Source organism: Lathamus discolor, chromosome 6, assembly GCF_037157495.1.
Source record: "Lathamus discolor isolate bLatDis1 chromosome 6, bLatDis1.hap1, whole genome shotgun sequence".
NCBI lineage: Eukaryota > Metazoa > Chordata > Aves > Psittaciformes > Psittacidae > Lathamus > Lathamus discolor.
In genome coordinates, this window is record NC_088889.1 from 24,700,363 (window position 1) to 24,726,895 (window position 26,533).

General features: G+C 38.1%; 1 protein-coding gene across 4 annotated transcripts in view; it reads right to left on the reverse strand.

Annotated features, from left to right (window-relative positions):
- The window catches only part of TRAF3 (TNF receptor associated factor 3), a 74,271-nt gene that overhangs the window by 37,523 nt on the left and 10,215 nt on the right, over window positions 1-26,533 (reverse strand). The window lies entirely within an intron of this gene.

Here is a 26,533-nt window from a genome sequence, read left to right on the forward strand (position 1 = left end):
ATGCTACTGTAAAACAAACAAGCAAACAAACACAACCACCAGTGTCTTATATAGGGTATCTGGAGTCTACACAGTTCCACTGCTACCTCTTCCTGTCTATTCCACGCAATAGCAAAGGGTAAGACATGCTGCTTTAAGTCTGCTTTAGAACAACACAACAGGTTTTTACCTATTAAACACCTTCCAACCTTCTCATTATACATCCCCACCTGAAGACAAGAGGTGATACAAGACTAGCTGGCAGAGCAGAAAAGCCTATTTATGTTATGACACGGCCACTTGACGAATTCACCAGGACTAAGAACAACTGACAGGCGGCTGAGAAAATAATGAAGACTGAATTACAGTACCTATTAAGTTGGACTACGATTCTTCTAGGTCAGCATGCAAAGCATGAGCAGAGCAGCAGAGGAAGAATACCTCAGGTTACATTTTAAAACCTGTTTTCAATAATTTCCTTGCTTATCTTGTAGCCAAACTAGTGTAAATGGTCATAAAAAACAGCACATACAAAAGAAAGCACAGTTGAAGGATATGACACTTATTACTGGATATTTACAAGAGAAAGGCATATTTCAATTCTCCCTCTGTTAACTGACACTTGGAATATAAACCAATTCCTACCGTTGCCTCAAGTGTTACTGTTAAAATTCAGTTTTAAGAAGATGAATGAAGAAATGAGGCCCAGTTCACTTACAGAAGTATGTCCACCAATACCACAATGGGAGTCAAATGCCTCACATCCCAAATTCTCAAACCTTCTTGTACACAGTTCTGTGATCTCGTCTTCCCTTGCTAAGCGCAAAACAAGTACTTGTAATTAAACATATTTTCTTGTAGACCATTTTTGCATCTATACTTCTGGTATAGAGTTCTCCATGGAGACTAAACAGAGAAGGAAATTTTTTTCATTTCTGCTGCCAACTGCTATTTCTAGAAACAAAAAGACAAAATCATTGACACTTATCTCTGATTCCATTTTATGTCTTTATCAACACAAGCTGAGCAAGGGTAGAGGTGTTCAGCGAAGGATCATCACTTCATTGCCCCCTTACCCTGGGGGAAAACATCTCTCTACCACTGTCAAACACAAAGCCCACAGAAGCCATCCTTGTATCTCACTACACAGATCTGATGACTGTGTTAAAAAAATGAGCAAATAAATAAATAAGGAAAAAAAAAAGCCCCACAGAAAACAAAACCAAGCACCCCAATCACCCCACCCCCCAAAATCCCAAAACAGTTTCTACAATAACTGAAAGGGAAATAAAAATTCTGGCCTATAATTTGAATTAGTATCTGCCTGTTCCTTGTCTACTCTTCAAAGACTGCAGGGTCTAATGCCTTGGCAGAACAAGGGAGGGGAGGAGAGGGGAAACGGGGGAAGAAACCAAACAAACCCAAAACAAACTAACAAAACAAACAACCAAACAAAAACAACCAACCAAAAAAAAAACCCCACAAAAAAAACAACAAAAAAAAAAAAAGCCACACACAAACACAAAAAAAATACAAAAAAATTACAAAAAAAAATCCATGCTGAACCAAAAGTAACCTGCATTTCTCATTAATGATGAAATTCAAACTACTTCAGTTCAGGGAAGTAAGCAAAGCCTCAACTAGAACTTCAGCAGCAAGCATAAAAAAACCAAAACCCAAGCAAACAAACAAAAGAACCAACCACCAACAAAAAACAGGTAATGATGACACTGAAGAGGCAATTCAAGAGACTGCAATCAGCACACCAGAAATGAGATGTGATGCTGAGAATTAGGGTCTGAGAGACAGCAGCTTCAGAGAAGTGCCATGGGTGAGAAAGGAAAGCAGCTGATGAAAGCAGACTAGCTTTAGAGACTGTTTAAGGCATGACTGCCACAGTTGAACATCTGTGGCCGGATAGAGGGAAACCCAGTCAGGACTTTAGGCACAACCACTGCAGTTGTAAGAGAACAGGATATTAGCAAGACAGGAAAAAAAGTGCAACTCCATGAACATCCAGACTGGTGAAACTTATTTACCTATGGATCTGCTTCTTGTGGATAACTGTGGGAAAAGCTTCACTTACAGCTTGCTGTTTAAAAATGTGGATTTTCAGTTCTCCGATTTATAATTTGTATATAGATACTAATGCCTCTTTCCCCTCTGCAACTGTGATTTTGTTTCATATTCAATACCTCCACCATTCTGTCAACTCTTGAAGTCAAAAGCCAGCTTCAAGCATGCTGACTAGTAAGAACAACACAGGGACATGATTTTCCTTAAAATGCCAGAATAAAACAAGGCATGGCCTGATTCTAACCCACAGAAGAAATTAAGAAAAAGAGACACTAAAAGAGATGCTGACAGAACTGGCAGGTCAACAGAACACAAAGTTCCTGAACTTAGAAGCCAAAAGCAAAATTTCTTCATGGAAACTGAGTAATTAGTCACAAGGAGGCAGGCAGTGGTGAGAAAGAGAATATTCAAGATTTAACTAAGGAAGAGTATGCCAAATGAGCAGCAGGTGAGTTTCAGAGAGATATGAAACTGCTCAGGGGCTGGACTGTCAGCTGTCAAGAGAGATTTCATAACAAAATAAAACACACAGGGCTCCACAGGACACCACTTTGGGAATTAATGTGTTGGGTATCTTGTCACAGAAAACCACTAGAAAGCAATGATAAATGATAAACAAACATTTCCACTGCTACCGATTTGCAAACAGCTTTCTATTATGGTTTCCATCCCACTACAGGGTGTCATCTGCAATGTCTTCTTTTCCTTTTCAGGAACCTTTAACAGCAGGACTCAGATTATACTCCCATAACCATGTTTCAAACTGCCAACAAGAAGCAATTTTGAAGTCACACCTCAGTAAGATACCATACACTCACTGCACTAAAGATAACACACTTCCAGAAAGTAGGAAGAGGAGCCTGGCTAGAACATTCAAGACAGAATGGTTCTGGTGGGGCCCTCCAATTCATAAAGGCACAGCAAGCTGCCATCAAGTCAAAGACTGGTTCTTGTTCAACAATCTAAATCTTAACTCCTAAATCACTAGTACCTGTTTCTTAAGCTCAAGTTTCTTATCCCTGAGGAAAATAATCACAACAAAATAACATGACTTTTAGGCATTTTTTAAAGCTGTTAAATCTTGCACAGTCACCTTTGAGGACATACAAGCACATAAAAAGCATCACAGTCACCAAGGTCAGTTCTGTCCACTGTTGATTACATTCTTTCAGCCACCTTTCCTGCAGCCAGCATATGTTGATATTCACGCTTCTGCAGAGTAAAAGATACTCTTCTGGTCATCAGACTGGTGACAATACCTGCTCCAGTCTGTCAAGTCTCATCAAGCTCCATTTTTATCAGTATTCTTTTCCGGCACTAGAGGAACTCATGTATCTGAGGCTAGACTTCATAACATTTCAACCTGTATATGTTGTAATAATGTTTTGGTTACTTAACTCATACTAACATTAGTACAGAGGGTTAGAAACCGGAAGCAAAAGTGAGTTTACTTAAACAGGTGTTCCAAGAATTAGAAAGCATGCGAGTTCCCAAACAGAAAAGCATCTTGCTCTGTCCTTATTTAAGCATGGATGCTGTTCTCACCAGAGGGGACAAACATCACTGTCTTTTGTTATTATTTGCTCTTTGGGAATAAAACCAATTTGCAACACAGAAATACAATGAAGCTGCTACAAAAACAAACAAACAAACACAAAAATAAATGTGCATCTTAAAATGGAAAAAAAACCCCAAAATAAACAAAAAAATGAACTCTTACATAATCTAAAGCACCCCCCACCCCCCCCCCCCCAAAAAAAAAAAAATCATAGCAATAAGGACCACAGGATTTGGAATGCAGCAAGCTCTGCATGAAGACAGTTTCAATATATTGACAATATAAAAAAATTAAGCTTCTGTCCAGCTTTAAAATTCAAAAAGATCAAGAAGTTATTTGAAGTAAATGCTTTTGTAACATTACCAGAGAAGAGGATAACAGAAGACTCAATTAATTTGGTTATTACTTGGAATAGAAAAGCTTTATTGATCATATTACAATTTGCACTAAGAGCAGAAGTTACTCAAACAGAACAGCACTGCATGCATAATATCTGAATTAAGCTCTCAAAAAGAAACCTGAAGTTGGACAGGGAGCTAAAGACTGCAGCAGAAAAGAGACCAACAAGATTCAAAAAAGTATTTTTTTATCTTAAAAGCTTAAAACCAAACTTCAGCATCTTATCCTAATTAGATCATTTTGCTTATTGGTAGCAAATGGTATGTTATTTTAGTCTAGTTTTTAATGAGATAGGGCTTGTGATTGTGCCATCTCTCCTCCTAGCCTCCCAAAAACATCTGGGAACCAACTGGACAGACGGGTTTCACGAAAATGAGCAGCTATGTGGGGAACAGAAAGAGAAACTTAGCGTAGCGCTCCGGCGAGTAAAAGGCTGTTAAAGTGCAACGTCAATCATCACCACTCCTGCATGGTCTATCAGCTGGCCAGTCAATACACAATTACATCCAAACCAGCCAAGACCACCTGATCCGTCTCACCCAGGCAAACTTCATGGTCTTAGTCTCCCCCAGTATTACGATGACAGAGAGTGGGCTGGAGGTATTTTTTCTTCCCTTTTTTTTTTATTAAGTACAGGGGAGTATGGATACAAAAAGGAATGTAGAGCACAGATTAGCCTGAAAACAAACTTCATCAGTTTCACTCTTCACAAAATTCTCTATAGTGCTTTACAGGATACCCCTCAGAAAACCAGGTGATCAGGTACCTCGGCTGGTATTTCCAGCCTTTCAGTCTTCCCAGCCTTTCAGTCTTCCCAGCTGACGTGCTTTCTATCACCAAGAATTATTGCTTCAGGTTATCCCACTGAAATCTTTTATCTTAAAATTAAATTCTTATAACAATCTGAACTTTTCCTTTGTCTTATATTTCAGCAATTCATAGTTTCTAATAAACTCCTAGCACATTCTTACATCTGTCTTTCACCATCTTTTAGAAAAGTCTCTTGACTTGGTTCTGCTTCTACATCTGAATGCAATTATAACACGCAACGTATACTGTCATACCTTGGTGACTGGTTAAAACACTAATGTAGGCTGAAAGCAGTATAGCGGTGACAATGTATTATCAATTTACTCAGTGCACACATGTAAAAAAAAAATTAAAACTGAGCAGGGAATCTTTGCTCTGGAGCTCTTAAGCATGAAGGTGTCTACTACAAGGAGCCATTCTCTCAACATTCAGCTGCCCCTCAGCCGGGCATTCTGGTAAAAGCCACAGTGTTGAGTCTGGACAGGGGCACGCAAGAACAACTGATAAATAAAATGCAAACACTCCACAAAAATACCTAGGCAGTGACTGAGGCAATACTGGGTGGCAGGTCTGAAAGCAGAGCACTATCCCTCCATTTAGCCTTGTGTGAGCTCGGAAGTCTTTGCACTTCCACCCTTCTTTTTTGCATATGGGAACTACTTTTATTTCCCCCAACCCCCCCCCCCCCCCATCCCTCCATGCACTAGTCATGCTTGAAGCACAATTCACTGTTTCTGTACAGCATATATAGGACCAGCTAACCAGAGCTGAGGTATTTCCAGCACATGCTTTAAGATAAAATCCTGACAGAGGGTAGGGGAGGACAGGGAAGGGTTGCTGATCACTAACACTGGATATAACTTTACAAAGTGAAAGAGATGAAACCATTCTTTACCTTCTTTTATGCAAAACATTCAATCGCCAAGTCTAATTTCTGTTGAAAATAAAAGCAGCACTGATATTTAACACTTATTTTTCCTTGTATTAAAATAAATTGGGTATTTTAGCTACTTTAAACTTTGCCCTATACTTCCATAAGCATCCATCTTTCTTGCATAAACTAATGCAAGACAATTGTGAAGAAGACCTTGAGATCATACACATAAAACAACAGAAGATCAATAAGAAAAATCACTACTTGGATATAACCAAATAGAATGGAAGCATTTGAAAACACACAGACAACATGGAGCATTCTCCACAAAGAAATTTCCCCCATCTGAAAGCTCTTCACAGCCACTTATTAGTGCAGCATCCTAAAGACACTGAGGCTGGAAGGCACCTCTGGAGGTCATCTAGCCCAACCTCCTCTTCAGAGCAAGGCCAACTTCAAAATCAGACCAGGTTATCCAAGGCTGAATTTTCAAAAACTCCAAGGATGAAGATACCACAACCTCTCCATGCAACCTGTTTCAGTGTTTAACACTCCTCTGTGAGGAGTTCTTACTATAGCAATTATGGCATGACATTGTTACGCAGAAAAAAAGCCTGTTCTGATACACAAACTGCTATGCTCTAAAGCAACTAAACCAGATTTCGGCATCATCTTTATGGCTCTATTCTGTAAAAGTTCTTGAACAAATAGCAAAACTATTTCTGCCTTGGATAGTACAGGCCATTTCTTCTTTTCCTGTCTCAACTACAAAACCAGAAGTATAACCAAAAATTGTATCTTGATATTCTGGCAAATGAACAACCATACAAGTCACCTGAATCACAAACATGTATTTCCCATGTTCTAGTTTGCAAGATGACCAAATAGCAGAAAACTAATGGTAAGCTAAATTTTACATTGCTCTATGCTTTTAACCTTTTTATAACTTTCTTTGTCTCTATTTCTTCCAAAAATGAGTCTTCACATTCATGTGAAATGTCTTACAGGATTAAATAAAACAGCATGCCAGTGCAGGGAACTCAATTTAGCAAGCCTGTTAAACTATGCTTTCATGAAAACAGTTCTAATATATACTCTGCCCTGCTCAGTGTAACAAATTTCTAGATACTAAATAGAAATTAAAACATTGGATAGATGTGCAAAGCAATTATACCAGCTTTAAGAGATGAGAATAGGAATGTTTATAAATAATCACGTAGTATTAATATAGTCTGGAGTATCCAGAGCCCAAGGACTGGCACTTTTAGTACCTACCCAATAATAAGTCAAATAGAATTAACATGCAGTCTGATATATACTGCACTGATGTGAGGAAAAAAAACCCACCAACTTTAAAAGGGATTACATTTTAACTATTAAAAAAAGACAGGAGAGAACTAATTCAGTGCAATTTAGGAAAGCTGGTTTTTACATGACACTGTGTTCAACCATCATTTTTTTGAAGGTTAATAACATTCTTTTGAATCGCGACGTAAGGGCTGGCAAAACAGCTTTAAGATTCAGCCTGAGGCAGTAGTAAAACCAAAGTGTTTGTATTTTGACTTACACTTACTATCTACAGCTCCCAATAATTACTTTGTAACCTCAATGGGATACGAAAATACAGTATAAAGTCATTTGAAGTGCAAGAAATCAAAAGCCTCTTTTAGAAATCAAAAGACCTCTTAAGCTTTGAAAGCCTGGGTCACAAGACAACAGATAAGAGACATGTTATCCAAGTGCGCCATGAGCACTTTCTGATGCATTCTGAATTCCGATTTGGGTCCTTGCCTATGGGTATAGGAGAAAAAAGATAAAACACAAGGTTACTGCATTTCACCTATGAAGCTAAACCCCAGTTGGGCTCCATATTTCTATATAAGGTTTTTAGTAGAAGCATTAAGTAACAGGAGAGAACAGAAGATGATCAGATGATGACAAGACAAAGTGTACTTTAATCTCTTCCTTTGCTGCTCAGAAGTCCACGATTGAGATATATACACGAGTCCCTTGTGGAGGAAGTGGATCAACACTGTATTTTTTTTTTTGTAACTTCTGTCTCTGTTTACAAACGAAAAGTTCTATCTACCATAGAAGAAAAATATTCAGATCAAATATTCTGGGAAATACCATGGTAATCATAGTATTTCAAATGAAAAGGTAGTTTCCTTTCACAAAAATATTTTATATATACTTTAAAGAGACAACTAGCAGAACCAGTTCATATTTGCATTCTGGATACTCTGGTTTTATGGAAAGTTATTTCCATCAGTCCAGATTTTCTCTACTTCTCACTTTACAGCAAACCTAGTGTTTGCTTTACTTCCGTTGCACAGCATAGAAGTTATTGGTTCACATGTTACAAGTGGTAATGTCAAATCATACACAACTCAAAAGAGAAGTCGTTCACTGTTTCCCACTTACACCTGCTATGACTGGGAAACAGTAAATTTGAACTACCCATCACAAATCCTAACAAGGATCAACAAGGGTTAAGGCAGATGGCATGTCCAAATCATTTTGGACAATGCATACACTGCTAGAAAAAGATGTCTCATCCTCTAGAGACCCAAAAAAGTCCCCTTTTCCTGCAAAAGCACGCCTTCAAGAAAAATCTGTCACATGATTTACCAGAAACAACGTGCGTTTAAATTATAAGACACCAATGTCTCTCCATCTCTGAAATCACCAAGCAGGAATCAATCTTGCTGCCTTTTAAAATTATTGTCAGTCTCTTTTTCCTTTTTTTTTTTTTTTTTAATTTTTTTAACAAGACCCATTGATGGCTGCTGGTCTTTTCCATTCTGTTAATCAAACAGATCCTCCGTTTCAAAACTAATGACATTTCAAACGTCTAGCAGAATAGCAACAGATATTCTTCAAATTATAGTCTATCTATCTACTCTGATGTCTGGCAAGTGCACAAAGAATACTATCTGCATTGCCAATTTCTGGCTGAGTGCATCTGTGCGGTCTCTTAATGAATCCAGCCTTGAAATCTAAGCAAAGCAGAGGTACTACCTCTCCCAAAATTCTTTACCTCAGCTTCTACAATTTTTAGAAGGTATCTGAAAGTTTCAGAGACCAACAAAACAAAAATAAAATAAAGGGACTTCAAGAGGTTTATTATAAATAATTACAGGAAAACTGCCTTCTCAAGAACCCCAGAAATATGAGTTAACCTAATTTTAAAATGCAGCTCATCTTTAACAAAATAATCCTCCCAAGAAATTTTGAACATAGCAGAGTATAGAGGAAGCTGTAAATGAAACAGAATGCATCTTCAATATGGCACTGCACTTCAGGAGTCCAAGGCTGAAATAAAACACTGTGGAACTAGAAACGGCCATCCCAGGAAACTGAGATCGTAGTATCTATCTCACTTCCGCAAGAAGTGCTTTCGACTCTAAGTATGTTTTCTAAGCCTACATCCAAAGCTAAATCAATCAATCAATCTCTCTACCCTGTGTCCTATGGAAACTAACCCTCAAACACTTCCTGCTCAGCCATTTTGTTCAGTTGAACACTGCATACTATGAACACAGATGAGAAAGAACTACTTTTTCACACTGCCCTAGATACTAATCAAATTCTAGAAACTAACAGCAGCAAGTAACATCAAAAAATTTTACTCAACATTGAAGTGCCTGGAAGACATTCATTCACAAACAGATCTCAATTCTCAATAATCTTAAATGGATTTTTCCACCATTCTGGAGGATGTCTTCAGCTTTGTCTAAAATTGCTTCTTCACGAAAAAGGGGCCTACGGGCAACTCTCTTGTCATTTGCCTGTATTTTAATATTTATCAGAATGTGAGAAAAGACAAAACATTATCCTTTATTTAACCAAGTGATAGCAGGTTTAACTTCAGTGGTTTCAGTGTTTATACTGTATACTTCACTGTTTCATGTGCATTTTCTATGGCCAACATCTTGAATTTTAGGAAAAGTGAGGGAGGGCGTTTTGTTGTTAAGGTTTTTCTATTGGGGGGGGGGGGGGGGGAACTTCCACACAAAACCAAAACAAAACAATGAAACACATTTGTAAATGGAATCTGGAAGAGAAAACAAACACAGGAAGGAGAGAGAATTAAAGAAAAAAAAAAACCCCACCAAAATATTTCCCCTGATATTTCTAGTTATATTAGGGTGCTTTCCAGTTTCTTATAGCAGCCTTCCAATAGCTTAAAGGGGCCTACAAGAAACCTGGAGAGTTACTTTTTACAAGGCCATGTAGTGATAATACAAGGGGGAATGGCTTTAAACTGGAAGAGTACATTTAGATTAGTTATTAGAAAGAAATTCTTTACTGAGAGGGTGGTGAGACACTGAAGAGGTTGCCCAGAGTTGTGGTTGCCCTGTCTATAGATAGAAGTGTTCAAGGCCAGGCTGGATGGGGCTTTGAGCAACCTGGTCTAGGAAGGTGTCCCTGCCCATGGCAGGCAGGTTGGACTAGATGATCTTTAAGGCCCCTTCCAACCCAAACCATTCTATGATGCTATGATTCTACTTCTCTAGTAAAAATACGTATGTTGAGTATGTTGAGAAGGAAAAAAAAAAAAAAAAACCAAGGTTTGGAAGACGTCACAGACCCTGACTTGTCAGAATATTCAGAACAAGAACTTCACATTCACTGCTATTTAAAGCATTTTTTACCTTTATAAATATGTTCACAGATGAAGCTGGGGTTTTTGTAACTGAAGATTCGGATTCACAAAACATGTTTCCCAGGAATGCAAGAAAGAAAAGAACCTGTTGCTTCCTCTTGCAGTAAACGCAGGCTTTGTGAATATGCTATTGAAGGCCAAATCTATATAAAACACAAATTCCTTCTGATATATGATGCTATTTGTTCTTCCAGCTGCTAAGTCTCATTAAAAGATTCTTTTACCTGGAACCTGCATTCAATTTCCTAGTTTCTCTCTCAGAGTGTGATTACTTCTCCATATATCAAACAATTTTATTATTTTGCCTTGTGAACCATAAGTCTTGTGTTTGCTGCTGCCTACAGGTTTATACCAATTCTTATTCTGGAGGTTTCAGATCAACAGATACCATTGACATCCTGAGAGCAAGCCATCTCTACAGCACCAATTCAGACAGGATACTTACAAGGAATATAAAGTTGGCAGTTTTACTTAGAAGTTCTTTTGGCATGCTTAAAGCCAGAGGGCTCCTCTAGTTAATATTAATGAAATTGTGTTCACCTCTACCAAATAAATACTGAATAATTTTGTTTCATGCATTAATGGTGATCTAACATTTAAACATGCATTTTTACTTTTGAAAATTCAAACCTGAAAGCCTCCAGGTGCTGCACTAGAAACTAAAGGAGAATACTCAGAGATTCCTTGGAGAATCTATGCTGATAAAGACTATCTGCTTGCATTATAAAGATCCATGCAGGCACAGTCTATGTACGCAGAATGCAAAGAACAACTTCCAACTGGAAAAAATGACAGATTTAAAAGTATGCAGAGGGCGCTCACTGTTAGATCAAGGGGATTATGTACTAAGATTAAAAGTTCTTGCTCCACTAATGACTAGTCAGAGGACAGGCAGTGCAGATTCCTCACTTTTTGCAGATAACTTGTACATAGGCAATGAAGCAGGGGAAGTTTAAATTGGATATAAGGAGGAAATTCTTTCCTGTTAGGGTGGTGAGGCACTGGAATCGGTTGCCCAGGGAGGTTGTGAGTGCTCCATCCCTGGCAGTGTTCAAGGCCAGGTTGTATGAAGCCTTATGTTGGATGGTTTAGTGAGAGGTGTCCCTGTCCATGGCAGAGGGGTTGGAACTAGATGATCTTGAGGTCCTTTCCAACCCTAACCATTCTATGATTCTATAAGCTTCCAATATTACAGCTGTGGTTTGGAATTTTCTCCCCATCAATTCTATTGAATGGCTACATGATTTTAAGACTTCACATTTCCTCCCCCTCCCCCCCCCAACTGTGAATTAAACAATACTGCTTACCTTTTAGAGCATTCCTGGACTCAAGTGATCTGTATCAGTATGAAGTAGTATTTTTAGACTTCTTTTCTAGCAAGATTTGTCCCCAGTCTAAATCCTCCTAGAAGTATTGGTAAGAAATCACCTGCCTGCCCTTCTCAGTCTTGTAAGAGATTTCTTATTCCACAATGCAGCCCAATGCTTTATGATCTATATGAAGCAATTTCAGGATCTGAAAACACTAGGTATAATATTATATACAAACAACCAGAGAGGTCAAGGTACCCTCATCTTTATATATAAGGAGAACTACCACCTTAACATTATAAATGCTTCTATGAAGAAGCCTTCCTTCTGCTTCACACTGTTCTGGGGGGTTGTAACTAGATGATCTTTAAGGTCTCTTCCAACCCAAACCACTCTATGATTCTATTATCTCATACTACTGCCTTCAAAATATCACAAGAAGGTGTCAAACTGAATCCAATTAAGAACATATATAAATGTACTTCCTACAATATAGCATAAAGTTCAAAGATACATCAAAAATACTGTAATATACATCCATGAAGCCAGGCACAATCCAGTTCCTGAGATTCTTTTTCCACCATTAAACAACCTCTAAAACACACTTGTGGATAAGCTCATTGGCTACAGCACAGACATCATGTTGTCATTTAATTCAAGCCTGAGTACATGCTTTCAGTAGACAGTTAAAAGTTTTCTAGCAACATACAACAGTTGGAGGAAAAAGAAAAAAGAAAAAGATTAAGAAAAAAGGTAATTCCAAAATATCTGTTAAGCATGATTCCTATTTCCTCTACACCTCTGCTAACACTAGAAGTAGTTATTTTGAGGCCAAAAGCAGAAAATTCTTAGTGTTATCTCAGATCGGTGAGTTCTGTAGGTTAATCATATACTGTAAAAAATTGTTTTTGATTTGTTTTTTGTAATCTTCCACTTTTCAAGAGAGGTATTCAATAAAAAAAAATTAAATCAGGTATATGTAGACTCACACTCTATTTTTCTTTATATAGTTTTAGTAATTTATTCTCCTGGGAATTGACAGCACCAGAGTTTTGCTAATCAAAGCTATCCCCAGCATAGCTATCAGCATATAACGGAAGGCTATACCATTTTGGAACAAGGATACATTTTTGTTATCAATCCGAACAGCTTCTGTGTTTCATTGAAGTAAGGAATTTCATTAGTGCACTTACAGAAGACAGAGACAGCTGTAATTATGGAAAATCCACAGTATCTTAAATTCAGCTTAATGAGGACAACCCCTAATTTTCTCTCTCTTCCCACATGAAAATTTGAAATCTCTAATGACACAGCATCACAGAATTTTTTCCAAATCCTCTCCAGAAACATTTTTTTTTAAGTGAGCTGAATCTAATAGGCAAGTAACAGCTCAACTCTACTAATCCAAGCTTTCTTTACTCATATACTACCTTCTATAGCTCCCCTTTTTTCTCTCTCATCTGCTGAGTTTTGACTAGTAATTTCAGTCGAGGCCTCCACTACCACATTCAAGTTTTACATTGAAGCATAACATAAAAATCAACAACACAGATTTTTGCAATATATATTCCTGGTGTCTCTCTCTCTCTTAGTAGCAGTGCAAAGGAAACAAGCATTGCACATGGAAATTCAGACCAAAGTCACCAAAGTAAATGCTCATCCTCACAAAAAGCTGCAATACATTTTCATTACGAGGAGGAAATACTACATATATGACTAGATGCTGGATTAAAAACAAAGCAAAAAGGAGTTTTCCAGTAGAGTTCAAGATGGCAGGTAAGTAGAAAAATATTCCATACAAGTCCTAACCACCCACTTCAGTGCAGTAAAAAGACTGCTCAGGTAAAACATTCTCCTCTATACAAATACTCATGTTTTAGTAGTGGTAAAGAAACAAAAATTCTGAAAAAATAAAAATCACAAACTCCTTAATAATAGTAACAATTTGTCTCCTAGCCATTAACTAGCAAGCTCATAAAGGTTGGATTGAGTACAGCCCAGTTCAAACTCAAATAGGCAAAAGAAACCTATGAGAAAAAGTATATCTACCTGTAATTCCAAGTAATTTTATCTTCTTCAAAGTTTATCCAATGCTATAGGAACTTTTCCCTTTAGAACAGGTTCACCTTAAGAACAGGTTACAAGACCCTTGTCTATTTAAATACCTCACCAGTATCACAGCTGCTGTCAGAATGGCATAAAGGTTGAAATCCTCCACAGTTCCCATCTTCTTCCCAGCCCAACCTTTGTTTTCACTCACTGCCTCGTCTAACCTCTTCCCTAGCTATCTGCTACCAGGTAAACTACATCAGTCTGGAAATTACCTACTACTCCTCACATAACTGCTCTTCTTGACAAAAAAAAAACAGAAGAGGCTACAACATTAAAAGGGGAACTGTTAGTTTAAAAAAGCTCTTGATTTCCAAACTTGTGCAACAGTTTTCTTGATCGGATCTGTATACTACTTTTCCTCATACACTAACACCTCTCCCTGCCACGAGGTTTGGAAGACACTTTCATTGCTTACATTTCCTTTCTTCTATGTGAATTTCATTTGATCTGCAGTTTGAGGAAAAAGGAGAACAGACTTTCTCAATGCTCTGTTAGGGTTCTCTTGGCTCTTGCCAATAAGGGGAGCTTTGCTATAGTTGGCCTAGTTTCTCTTTTTGCCCTAAAGAAAGAAAAAATTAAGTTACACTACTCAAAAAACTCCGTAACATGTTTCTCAGCATCTGTAAAGTTAGTCTAATGCAATTGAGAAAGCAAACTATTTTTAATTATCAACTTTTAAAATAACATAAATAACATCACAGGTAACATAACAACACATGATTTTTAAACCACTGTTTTCCTATCCTCCACTACTGTTCACAAACAACTCTCAACAACAAAAATTATAGAAAGACATGCACAAAGTAAAAGTAACAGCTAGTTTTTCCTGCCCTTACACACACACACACACGAACTTCTCCACCCGGATACATTACATGCCATTACAGACTGCCCAAAATCTTTACAGTAGTGCCATTTTCTTGGTAAAAGTCTGTTAGATTCCATTTGGAAACATCAGCTCAATTCTGAAAAGTAATTAATTGTTTTGCAGAGCATTTCTTACAACACAAACACCTTATGAAAATATTAAAATATCATTAGAAGAAAGCAACCTGGTTTGGGGAAGAGGAAAAGAGTCTGAAAGCATAATTAATACTAATTTTAATCAATCACTATCTACATGCATTCCTAAATGTGATACTAAAGTTTAGATGCAAGATATGCTACAACAATGTCCAGGCCACCAGTATGCTACATCTTAAATCCCCATGGTCTCTCTCATATTTACACTTCAAGGACAACATTTTGTGACTATGTTGCAGTAACCTCACCTGACCATTGACCATATACACACTCAGACCACATTTTTGCAAGAATTTTAGTTTCTCCACTCTTGCCAACAAAGTTTGCATCCACCTACCACAGAGTCCAATTGTGTCAGTGAACTCCAACAAATCTGAGGAGCTATTCCATACTGCCAGAGCAGCAATGCTCCAGCTGACACTAAGCAATGTGGCAGCAAAGCCGAACTTATGAGCATGTTCCCAGCTGTCACCCTGCACAGAATGCTGTGAAGATGGATCAGCTTCAGCAGCTGCACAGAGGTGGTTAAGTTCAGCCACAGAACCCCATACCTGCCACTACATGTGCTCGGCTCCCATTCCCATTATCATGTCTAAAGAAAGTGACTTTGTAACAAAAGACCCTGATAACATTTATCTAGTCAGAAAAACTGCCACATACTTACACAGTTATAGATGAGCCTCCTTTGTGGCACTATGATTTTTTAATTTTTGTCAGGTGCTACAATTCACCTTTGGTTCTCAGATAGTGAAAAGGAAAGGCTCCTGCTACTAGCAAAGTAGCAGCCACACTACTCTGTATCACACTAACCAACAGGCTAACCAGTGATTACAGACTGTAGCAAAACAAACACATTGGCCAAGGAAAGTCCAATCTGGCTCATTCTACAAACATGGCAAAAAATAGTGTGGAAAAATAGCTCAGCACTGAGATTTATAGAAAACTAGAGGAATAAACCCTTAGTCATATGAAAAGGGAATCTGCAACCATACAACACTTTCCCTGCCAAAACAGCATATGAATTCTAAATCAGGCTGTAATTCTTACAGATGTCATGAATGAAGTATGAATTTCTGTGCTAAACATTGATATAGTAACTCAGCAAGAAATTTACATTCTAAAGCTCTTATAGGCTCCCATCCCAAGTTCAGACACCAGTTACAATTGGTTACTGTCCGCGCATATTCTTAACTGTAAAGCCAAATTTAGCACAGGGAGTATTGCACTTCCAGCCTCTCCTTTCTCTCCCAACACCACCCCTTCCAATTTACAGAAAATTCAGGCACCTTCAAGGTTTCATTCTTACTAAGAAGTGCACTCCACTGCTAAACAGCAGCATTAAAACAGTGCTATACCCTTAATATTCTGCATTAAAAAAAACATCCAAAGACATGGATAAGAGATAGAAAGGACTGGGTTATTAGCTCTTGAAATGAACATAAAAAGAGAAACATTTCCAGAACACTGTTCTTGAAAACAATTCCTTATTATATTAGATAACCAAAGTGAAAACTAACTCCAAAAAAATATTTTAATACATACAAAGTACAAATAACTGTTTGACAACTTTAATATACTAGATTATTCAGGGAACATATTACAATGAATTTCAATGAGTTACAAGCAATAAAAAAGGTAATCGAAACTTTTACTTGCCAACAGAACACAGTTATTATTGCATGCTACAACATGCAGAAATTATTTCTATTATCCTTTGTGTTAGGCAACAAAAAGTACCTTACCTTATCCTCCACTGTCTGAGCACAGAGGATTAAAACCAAAGTATTAGGCAGAAACTGCAAGTGTTTCCCATCAAGAAAAAAACCAAACCACTGCATCTATGAACTTCATGGCTGTCCACCATGCCATGCACACACTAAGGACGACACTTAATGAAAACTTATCCACATCCTTTTTTTGAAAGCAGTCAGATCTCTGAATTGGAAACCTGAAAGCAGCCTTTCATTACCTCTTGCTTCTAAATGCAGATCTCAGCAACACAATCCTGAAAGAGGCTCCACCATAGCTTGATTTCCTCTCCTTATAATTCCCTCCTTGCCAATTACTGCACTGTGGGGGGAGGGAAGGGGGAATTATTTTCTTCCTCTTTTTTTTTTTTTAAGTTGTTTCTTATATTTAGTGACTTCACTGCTTGTAAATTATATTAAAGCTACCTTTTATTCTCATAACCCCTAATATTTTAAGGTATTAAAGATAACAAAAAGTATTTTAAGGTTTGTGGGGTTTTGGGATTTTCTGGATTTGGCAAAGGGAGATACAGTGCATTTTTTGGCTTTGCTGCTTAAATTAGGGAGTTTAGTCAATTAACTGTTTTAACACTTGGATGCTTCCCCATACAATTAAAACTGCCATGATTACACAGCAGCAGCATTTGTGAGACAAATACCCCCAGCAGGGCATTTGTAATTATTTCCGAAGTGTTCCACAACAGCAGCTAAAGAATACATTCGAGTATTAAAGAAGCTTTCACAGGAGGGCTGAAGTTGGAAGGGACATACGGATATCATCTAATCCACCCCCTGCTCAAGCAGGGTCAGCTAGAGCCAGCTGCCCAGAATGGTGCCCCATCAGGCTTTGAATATTTGCAGAAAGTGACTCTATTACCACTCTGGGCAGCCTGCTGCAGTGTTTGAACACCTCAAAAGTTTTCCTTGTCTTCAGATGGAATTTTATGGGGTTTTTTTTTATTGTTTGGATTTGGGTTTTGCTTTTTTTGTTTGGTTGGTTGGTGTTTTGGGTTTTTTTTTTTTTTGTTATGCCCATTGCCTCTTTGGACACTTGCATTCTAATTTATACTTGGTTAGTATAAATCTCCCCCTTGCTGCTTCATTCTTCACAGCTGCATTTAAGAGCAAAGCAAGCAACAACGAGCCTTCAGCGTCAATCAGCCAGTTGTTGGCTTATTTGCAACAATGGGCTCATCGCTTCTTTCTCCCCTCCCTCCTTCTGCATCCTGCAGAGCCAGGCTCAAGGCCAGGTCTCTAAACCCATAGAAGCCCAGCTGCCTACCATCAGCAACCTATTATTCCTTGAGATCCATGTCCTATGTGGGGGAGGATCCTGTCTAGCCTTTTCTGGTTTGGCCTCACTGGAACATTAAGCAGGCCTGAACACATGCTGACAATGGCATGGAAAGCTCAGAAGCTCCCAGGCAGCTCTTCAGCACTTCCCTTCTGCTGCAGCCTCCTAGAAAAGGGGCAGTAGCCAGCATTCACAGAAGGGATAAGCAGAAAGGAAATGGGAGAGTTTGGAGGCAGATGCATCCTTTTGGCTCACAGGAGTGAAAAGACTGGTTGTTTCAACAAGGCCTACACTGGCCTTTTAAAGAAAAGGTAATGGGCAACATAGGTACAGACTCACACAATAAACATACCTAATACCCACTCTCCCACCCATAGAAAGGAGAAAAGTTAATTTCTCACAGCTGTGCACATGTCCTTTGCTTACTCTTCACAGGGGCTCCTGAGCTTTAGCTGCACTATAACAGGGTTTTCTTGGGGTTTCTTTTTTTTTCTTTTCTAGCATGGCTTAGTTAAAATTGAAATTCCCGTAATTGACAACATACAGTCAGTTTAGGCTCCCAAAGTTCAGTTAATTTTATTTTAAGCTTACCCCTATTAAAAATATTTTATTTAACACTAAAGGTCACCTTCGGTTTTAAATCTCTTCCCTGATTTGTAGGCCAAACATCACCTACCACATTTAAAAAATATGATACTGAATTTGAAAAGGGGAAAGGCTGTGTGGGCTTTGAAACAGATAACCCCAAAGAATAGAAAAGAGCTATCAGAGGCTTTCAGCACGACTTAGAGCACTTCTGCACATTATATACATATTCTCCTTCGTCGAGGAAGAAATATGCCTCTTTTCCATGGTCTTACCTGGACACCTACCAAGTTCCCATTCTCTTCACATACTCATATATGTATTACCTTGTATAACATGATTTCAGTCTTAAGCTGGGAATTGCCAGAAGTGAAAAAATAACTAGATATAAGGAACACAAAACCATATCTTAATAACGCTGGGGGAAACAGGATTAAAAATATTAATTTCCCCTAAAACCAGAATGTAAAAGGCAAAATACAATTTGAAATATTTTTTAGTTTCACAGTTAGTCTAAAGCTAGCACCTTAACAACATTTTAAGCTGTTTTGCTTTAGGACAGAGAAAATGACTTGAAGACATCTGTGTTCAGCCTAGTTGCTGCTTTCTGGCTGGGATTTATCAAGAATGCACACAGCATTTCTAGGGAAAAATCCACCTAGCACTAAGTCAAAATATTACAAAGGAAGAAAATATTACAAAAAGATAGCAACTCTGCTTCTTAAATTGTCTGAGGTCCTGTGTGTTCTTGGTGGGAGGGCAAGACAGAGAAAAGGCCAAAACACTACCCAGTCATTCCAGCAGAGTATTTCCTCCTCCTGCACCCTTCAGGTGCTACATCCAGATCACAACCTAGAAAGGATTTGTTAAACTGTTACATGAACCTACAAAAAGAACTTATTGTGACAAGAACATGAATTTGTGTATAAACAGCATCATTAATTCACATAATTACTTGCAACAAGTTCTTCAGTATTTAACATATTGTCTAGTGTTACTATAGCTAAAAGCTTATGTTTACCCCTTTTCCACAAAAAATTTTGGAAGAGCCTCTTTACCTCTCCGCTTTATGAAGCTGCACTTGCTCTGACGAACACGCCACAGAGTAGTCCCAGAGCATCACCTGCCACTACTCTCCAAAGATACAAAAAACCCCTATCACTCCCGTGAAGGATTGAGGAATTTACTATGTTCCTAGAATCATAGAATAGTTAGGGCTGGAAAGGACCTCAAGATCATCTAGTTCCAACCCCCCTGCCATGGGCAGGAACACCTCACACTAAACCATGCCACCCAAAGGCTTCGTCCAACCTGGCCTTGAACACTGCCAGGGAGGGAGCACTCACAACCTCCCTGGGCAACCCATTCCAGTGCCTCACCACGCTCATGTCAAGAAGTTGAAAGGAGCATGTTTCGCTTTTTTTATCCGTTCCTAATTTACAGCTTATTAACTGAAGGCAAACAGGACTACCATCTTTATTGCAGAAGCATCCTTTCTTTTCAAACTTCAGTAAGAGTGGAAGGAGGAAGGAAAGTACAACCTCAAACCCATTTAATGTACTGTTCTGACGATTCAAAATAGTTTCTACCCTTACAACTAAGGTATAACAATTTCCCAAATTAGGCTGTGGCTGACTGAGGAAGCTGACTACCAGCAATGAGTTCTAATCACATAGTCTAGATATTTAAAATAAAAAATTTAAAATATTTGGTCAGATGTGAAACAAAATGGGGACAATTTGCTTATCTTCTTTGCAAATACAACAGAACTGATAAAATGAACCAAAAATTTATGAACAAGCCTCCACTTACTATCAAATAACTTAATTCCATCAGGCAAATAGTGCAGAAGAATTTGCTAAATAGTCCATTATGACTGTGTGGAAGACACCGTACGAAAAAAGAGTTAGGGTATAAGATGGTTTACTTACAAAATTAAGAGTGAAACTTAATTGACTTTTGAGATATCATCCTCATTCATAACTAAAGCAAATCCAGGCACTGAATATGGTTTGTAAAATTGATACCATCAACTTAAAGATGTGAAAACACAAAGGAGAACAAGGTACTTTACAGTTTCATGCAATGATACAAATATTACTAAAAAAAATAAAACCCCAACAAAAAACCCCTACTCACACAACTGTCATGAGGTTTCTAAATGTGCATATCACAAAATTATACAGCAGAATTGTTGCTACCTACCTGCTTACATGAAAAAAAAAATATAATCATAACACAAACCACAGTGACACTGAAGAGTGCGGTCTGTGCTTCCAATGGATTAATACACTGTCTCTCACTGCTGAGAGAGAGTCTTGATTCAGTTAAAGCCTAAGCACTCAGGCTTTCCTGCTGGGAAACAAACAAGTAAATCGGTTTCAAGCATCTCCTATTAATATACAGAAACAATTCTCACAAGCCTGAAGGCAGGAGAGAGAAATAGTACGTTATGGTTGCATGAAACCGTAACAAACTATAGCAAATCAAAAAGCTGCACTGAGATTCATTAGTTTATTAGAAAATTCACTGCAAAAGTCTGCTTCACAGAGGAAGTCACCACTGCCACCACTTAGTGAGTCAAGCTAATCTGCAAGAACGTTTCACATAATGGGAAAATTTCTATTGGCCGGAGGTTCACAGTGTTCTTAAATTTCCAGAAACTGCAGATGTAAAGATACTTCTGCTAACCTAAACCAAAATCAAGAAAAGAAACTATCTGAGAAGCATACTCCATTTCACAACACAGGTCTATTTCTACCAGCTACTGTACTTCAACCTAGTCAGCATAGGACAGATTTACACTCTGATCAAAGGACGGAAATATGAACATTGAAAACACAGGCAGTTTGAATACTACCACCAAACCGTATTAGAATATATTGGCTAGCATGTCATCCCCATTTCTGAACTGTGATACTGAGAACTGAAGTAGCCTTTTTAGCTATCAGTTTTATTCTTGTAGGAAGTAAGTACTAGAGAAACAGAAGGAATGGAGTTACAAGAAAGCACGATACCATCTTATTTCATCCATTTTCACTTTACCATGGGAAAAAAAAAACCCCAACAAAACAAAAAACTAACAAGAGCCAACGATCCCTACACACAATCAGTAATAAAATGAAAGACATTCTTCCCTTCCCGTGGCAATGAAAATATGCTGCAATACAACTGCAGCATAAAATCCAGTTCACTCAAAGTCAAGTAGCTTGAATGAAGGAATCTTTCCTCTGTTTCAGAGGGCTGATAACAGTTTAAGGATTCCATTTAAAAATCAAAGAGTAAATTCAAAACATTTCACAGCTCAAATATTATTCCCCTGTCTCTGCTAAAAATTATCAATTTAAAAGTACAGATTGTTCAGATTATATTTTAGTTGCTGCCTGTAAAATGTTTTTAATGATACTCAAGAGTAAGTAAATTTTTTTAATTATATAACTTTATGAAAGTTAAAAATTATGCTGTGGATCATAAACGCACAAGTATTGGGATTCGAGCTCTAAAGCAGACTTTTAAATTACAAAACTGATCATAAACTAAGCCCTACTACCTGAAGCCTCAGAAGCTCAAAGACCATATTTGTTTTAGTACTTAAGTACAACTCTGTTACCATGACAGTGTAGTACAACCTTTCTAATAGGCCACAAACCATTTGAGGGAGGGGGAAGCAGAGAAGTTTAGAAGCCCAGACTCAGAGTTGAATTCATCTTTTGCCAGACACTGGTTTTAGGGCTCCATAATGCAATATATGAACAACTGTTTCTGTGGTCCTTATTTTTTATTTTACTTTAGTGATGTAAATTCTTTATAAAGTATTCTGCCCTATTGAAACATTCTTTCCACCCCACAATATGTTATGAAAAGTGAGATACGATGTTTTAGACAATTTACCTATGAATTTCCCAGCAAAAGCTATATCTGTGATTATGCAAGTTTTATCTTAGTTGACAATAACAGAAGGATGAATGAAAAAGGCATTCTGACTCCAGTAACTGCATGTTCCTTTTGAAACTGGAAACCTAGTTAAGGGGACTGTCTGTCTCCACAGCACAACAGAACCAACTTGTAATTATGGAGAAAGGAAGGAGAGCTAAAAAAAAAAAAAAAAAAAAAAAAAAATGGAAAGAAAACAGCAATCAAAACAGAAACTAAAAAGCACATTTCCTTCTGTTACCTGGTGATGCACTCAACCATTTGAAGGCCTAAATTCTACCCCTGGAGCATACCAGCCATACAGCTGCATTGTCCAAGTGAAAAGCAACATCTCAGTGTTGTAATGACTAAAGCAATCTCTGGGACCCAAAGGTGTCCACAAGTTCACACAGAAAGCACAGCTCTTTATGTTTCCCAGGATAGCTAAACACTTCTCACCTGCAGCTATACTTTTCAGTCTCTTTATCCACATACTGAACACCAGTCCTCACCCTCCAAGAACTGGCAGGCTGCACTCCCTGTATGCCTTATCAAAAAACCACAGTATTGGTTTTGTGGTCTGCCTTAGGTTTTCTACCTAAGGCAATGCTACACTTCAAATCACCAAAGAAAGCACAGGTCTTCCTACAGCACTAGACATCTGGAAATCATACTGGAACAAGCTCAATCTGCTGTTTTACAAGATAGCCCTACAGAGATCAGAACCCTTGGAGCTACTGTCATATGCTAAGGTCACACCATGAAAGCAACTTCCCCAACTCAAATAGGAATATAATGCTATGGAAGGTTCAGTAGTTCTTGTCTAACACTGTATGTCCGTGTGGTTCAGGGAAGGACCTCAGTACGGTAATCCAAAACACATAACATACAAAGCAAGTAATAAAAAAAAAAAAAAATTAAAAAAAAAAAAAACAACAACAACCAAACAGCAACAAAAAAATTCAAACCCTAGACCAGAAGCAAAGGATGGACTGAAGAAAGAAATCCTTGTAGCAGCAGCAAACAGCTGTGTTCTGGCCTGTTGTCAAGCCCTGATCTGCAGCGAATGGAAAAACAAGAGGATGAAGGCAGACAGAACACTGTATACCTGAAAGACTCTTTCTTCTTGTAATGGAGACTTCTGCCCTACTGTAACAGTCAAAGATCCATTTCCCCTATACAGTTCTGCTTTATTCAGTATTGGTACTAGACCAGTTTTATCAGTTAACAAACCTGAAAAGTCATAAGCCTGATACCAATTCTCATTCTGCCTGCTTTCCCAAAGTTCGTTAATTTGGACTGTCTAAATAGTTCTGCCACAATCACAGCAAAACTGTGATACAGTCTCAACTGACCATTTTGAGTATCTGCTGAAAGAATGACCCAGTCACCACCACTTCGTCTCATCCTAGTTATTGAAAACAGATTAACAGCCCACATTAGACTAAAACAATGGAAGATGAACTCCTCTGTCCTAATTTACAGACATTATATGCTGGCCTCCTTATTCTTGCAGTGAATATATGGATATGTGGCATAGTTTCATCAGAGGCCACATAAAGGAACAACATCTTGGAAGTCACTTCTATGCAAACATTAAAGGTTTCTTAAAAAATCAGAGACCAGAACAAAGAGACAACAGCAGTTTAAGGGAAGTATTACATGGGCTCAGGGAGCTGTAACAGGGAATAAGGACATATAGAAACATGCATATACTGAAACTCTCTAAATACTCTTGTTTCTGCTTTATTTATTGTATTAAATACCAGGCAATAAGCTCTGATGCTTAAGCCCTGGTGAGTAACTACAGCCATTGAGATACTGGTACATCTTCATCTGGTCTTCCCATCTCTTCTTTGGAATTTACCATGCTAGTAGTAGTTAAAAAAAAAAAGTCTTTTAAAAAGCCACCAACACACAATTGTGGTACCTTCATTTCTACAGTTCACTTCAGTTGGGCAACAAACAGGACGAGCTGGAAGCCATTGTGCAGCAGGAAAACCATGACATAGTTGCCATCACAGACACATGGTGGGACAATTCACAAGACTGGAGTGCTGCAATGGATGGCTACAGGCTCTTCAGAACAGATGAGCAAGAAAAGAGAGGGGGTGGTGTTGCATTGCATGCTAGAGAGTGCATTGACTGCTGGGACCTTAATGTCATAAGTGAGAAGGCTGAATGTGCGTGAAGATCGGGGGAAAGCCAACCAAGTAGATATCCTGGTGAAGCATTCTTCAAACAACTGGGAGAAGTTTCACAATCACGCCCCAAAGAGTGCTGAAGGAGCTAGCAGAGGGGCTTGCAAAGCCACTCTCCATTATTTGATCTCCTTCTACGACAAGGTGACCCTCCTGGTTGATGCGGGGAAGGCTGTAGACATTGTCTACTTGGATTTTAGCAAAGCATTTGACACTGTCTCCCACAGCATTCCCCTGGAGAAATTGGCTCCCCATGGCCTGGACAGGTATAGTCTTCACTGGCTTAAAAACTGGCTGGCGTCAGCATAGGCAGTGTGTTGGCAATACTACCCAAGATGATGACAGTTACCTGCATCTTCCTACTCGCTTTTCCAATCTATTGCATGCTACCCTTCCAGCTATGTCCTTTAAACCAGGCTGTTTCTCTTCAGTCCCCCTAGACCCTCAATCAGGATACAGAAAGAATTGTGATAAAATATAACAGAAAAATTTCTAATGCTCTTACCATCATTCTTTTACCTTACAGATGCTTATAATCAAAACATTTATTCAAAACTTCCTGGAAAATAAATTTTACTCAGTTTCACATAACTCACCACAGAAAACAATCGCAAGATGAAATACAAGAACTCTTTTGCTTTGCATTTAACCTCAATCAAAACAGTTAACAGCTAACTGGGTTATGCATTATATCGGTTCTTCTGAAGATAGAAGAAATAAGAATTAATTATTTCATTTCTCTTGGCATCAATTTCTGTTGCTTTTCCCTCCATACTGGCTTCTGGAAGAATATGCTCTTACTGCTCAGACCATATGAAAAACATTTCCTCATTATAATTTTATTACCCATGTTAGTTTGCTACTGATTTGTGGCTTGAACACTCCAATCCCTACACACTTGTGTCATTCTTTCTTATTCACTTTTAACACCATCACCTAAATTTCTTCTCAAATTCCAGATCATTAGCAATGTACTGATTCAGTCAAAGAAGTCTGTTGCTGTGTGTCAGTGCAAAAGAAAGTAAAAAATCACCAATTCAAGCTTGTTTCCTAGAAAGAAAATAACTTTACTGAATTCCTCTTAGACTGTAACATGCTTCCTATGGCATCTTACCTACAAATTTTCTGAATTCTTCATGTTGTCTTTATTTTGCCATTCTTCTCTATTTCTCCTTTAATTCCTAGGAATACTGAATTTTATCAATTCATCTTTCATAAGCTGCCTCCTTTTGTCTTTTTAACCAGATCTTGGTCAACATTTAATCAAGATGAGCATCTATATTATCAAGAGCTTTCCAATACATCAATATACTCTTGAATAGAAGTGCATGTCCGACACGCCTTTGTCAAAAGATACCCGTGCAGATAAACTCATTCATTTACACCAAATCTCTTGTTTGATCATTTGTTCATTTAGGGTTTTTTTGTTTGGTCAGTTGGTTGATTTTTTAACAGAAACAAGCTTCACCACTCCAATCAGTTTTGGTGGGTCTATGACAATACTGCTCCCTCCCCTCCTTATCTTTTTCACCTAAAAATAAACATACACATCCCTAATACATTACAATACATTCTTAATTCTTCCCTGACTATCCTTACTATGCCCTCCCAATCAACATTCCTGTGGGATATGCCATTGATGTCATTTTGACCATAGAAACAACAGCTATTTCTTGATCTGGAGTCTAAGCACGGCAAAAAAAAAAAAAAAACAAGCAACAAATCCTGTTAACAGCCTGTAAACACAAAGGTAGTCTCCTAATCAGCTGAAAGTCAAGGTAGGAGAGAAGAAGAAAGGTTAGATGTTGATAATATTTAAAAGTCTATTAACAGAGCTCAAAACGCTATCACACTTCTGTCTATACACTATAATGTGACAATGTTAAAATCAAAGCTTTCTACTCAAGGTGACCAAGCACAACTGACTTTCTGCCCAATTCATGCCCCCCTTCAGTTCTGGCCTCACTTAGCAAGCCAATCACG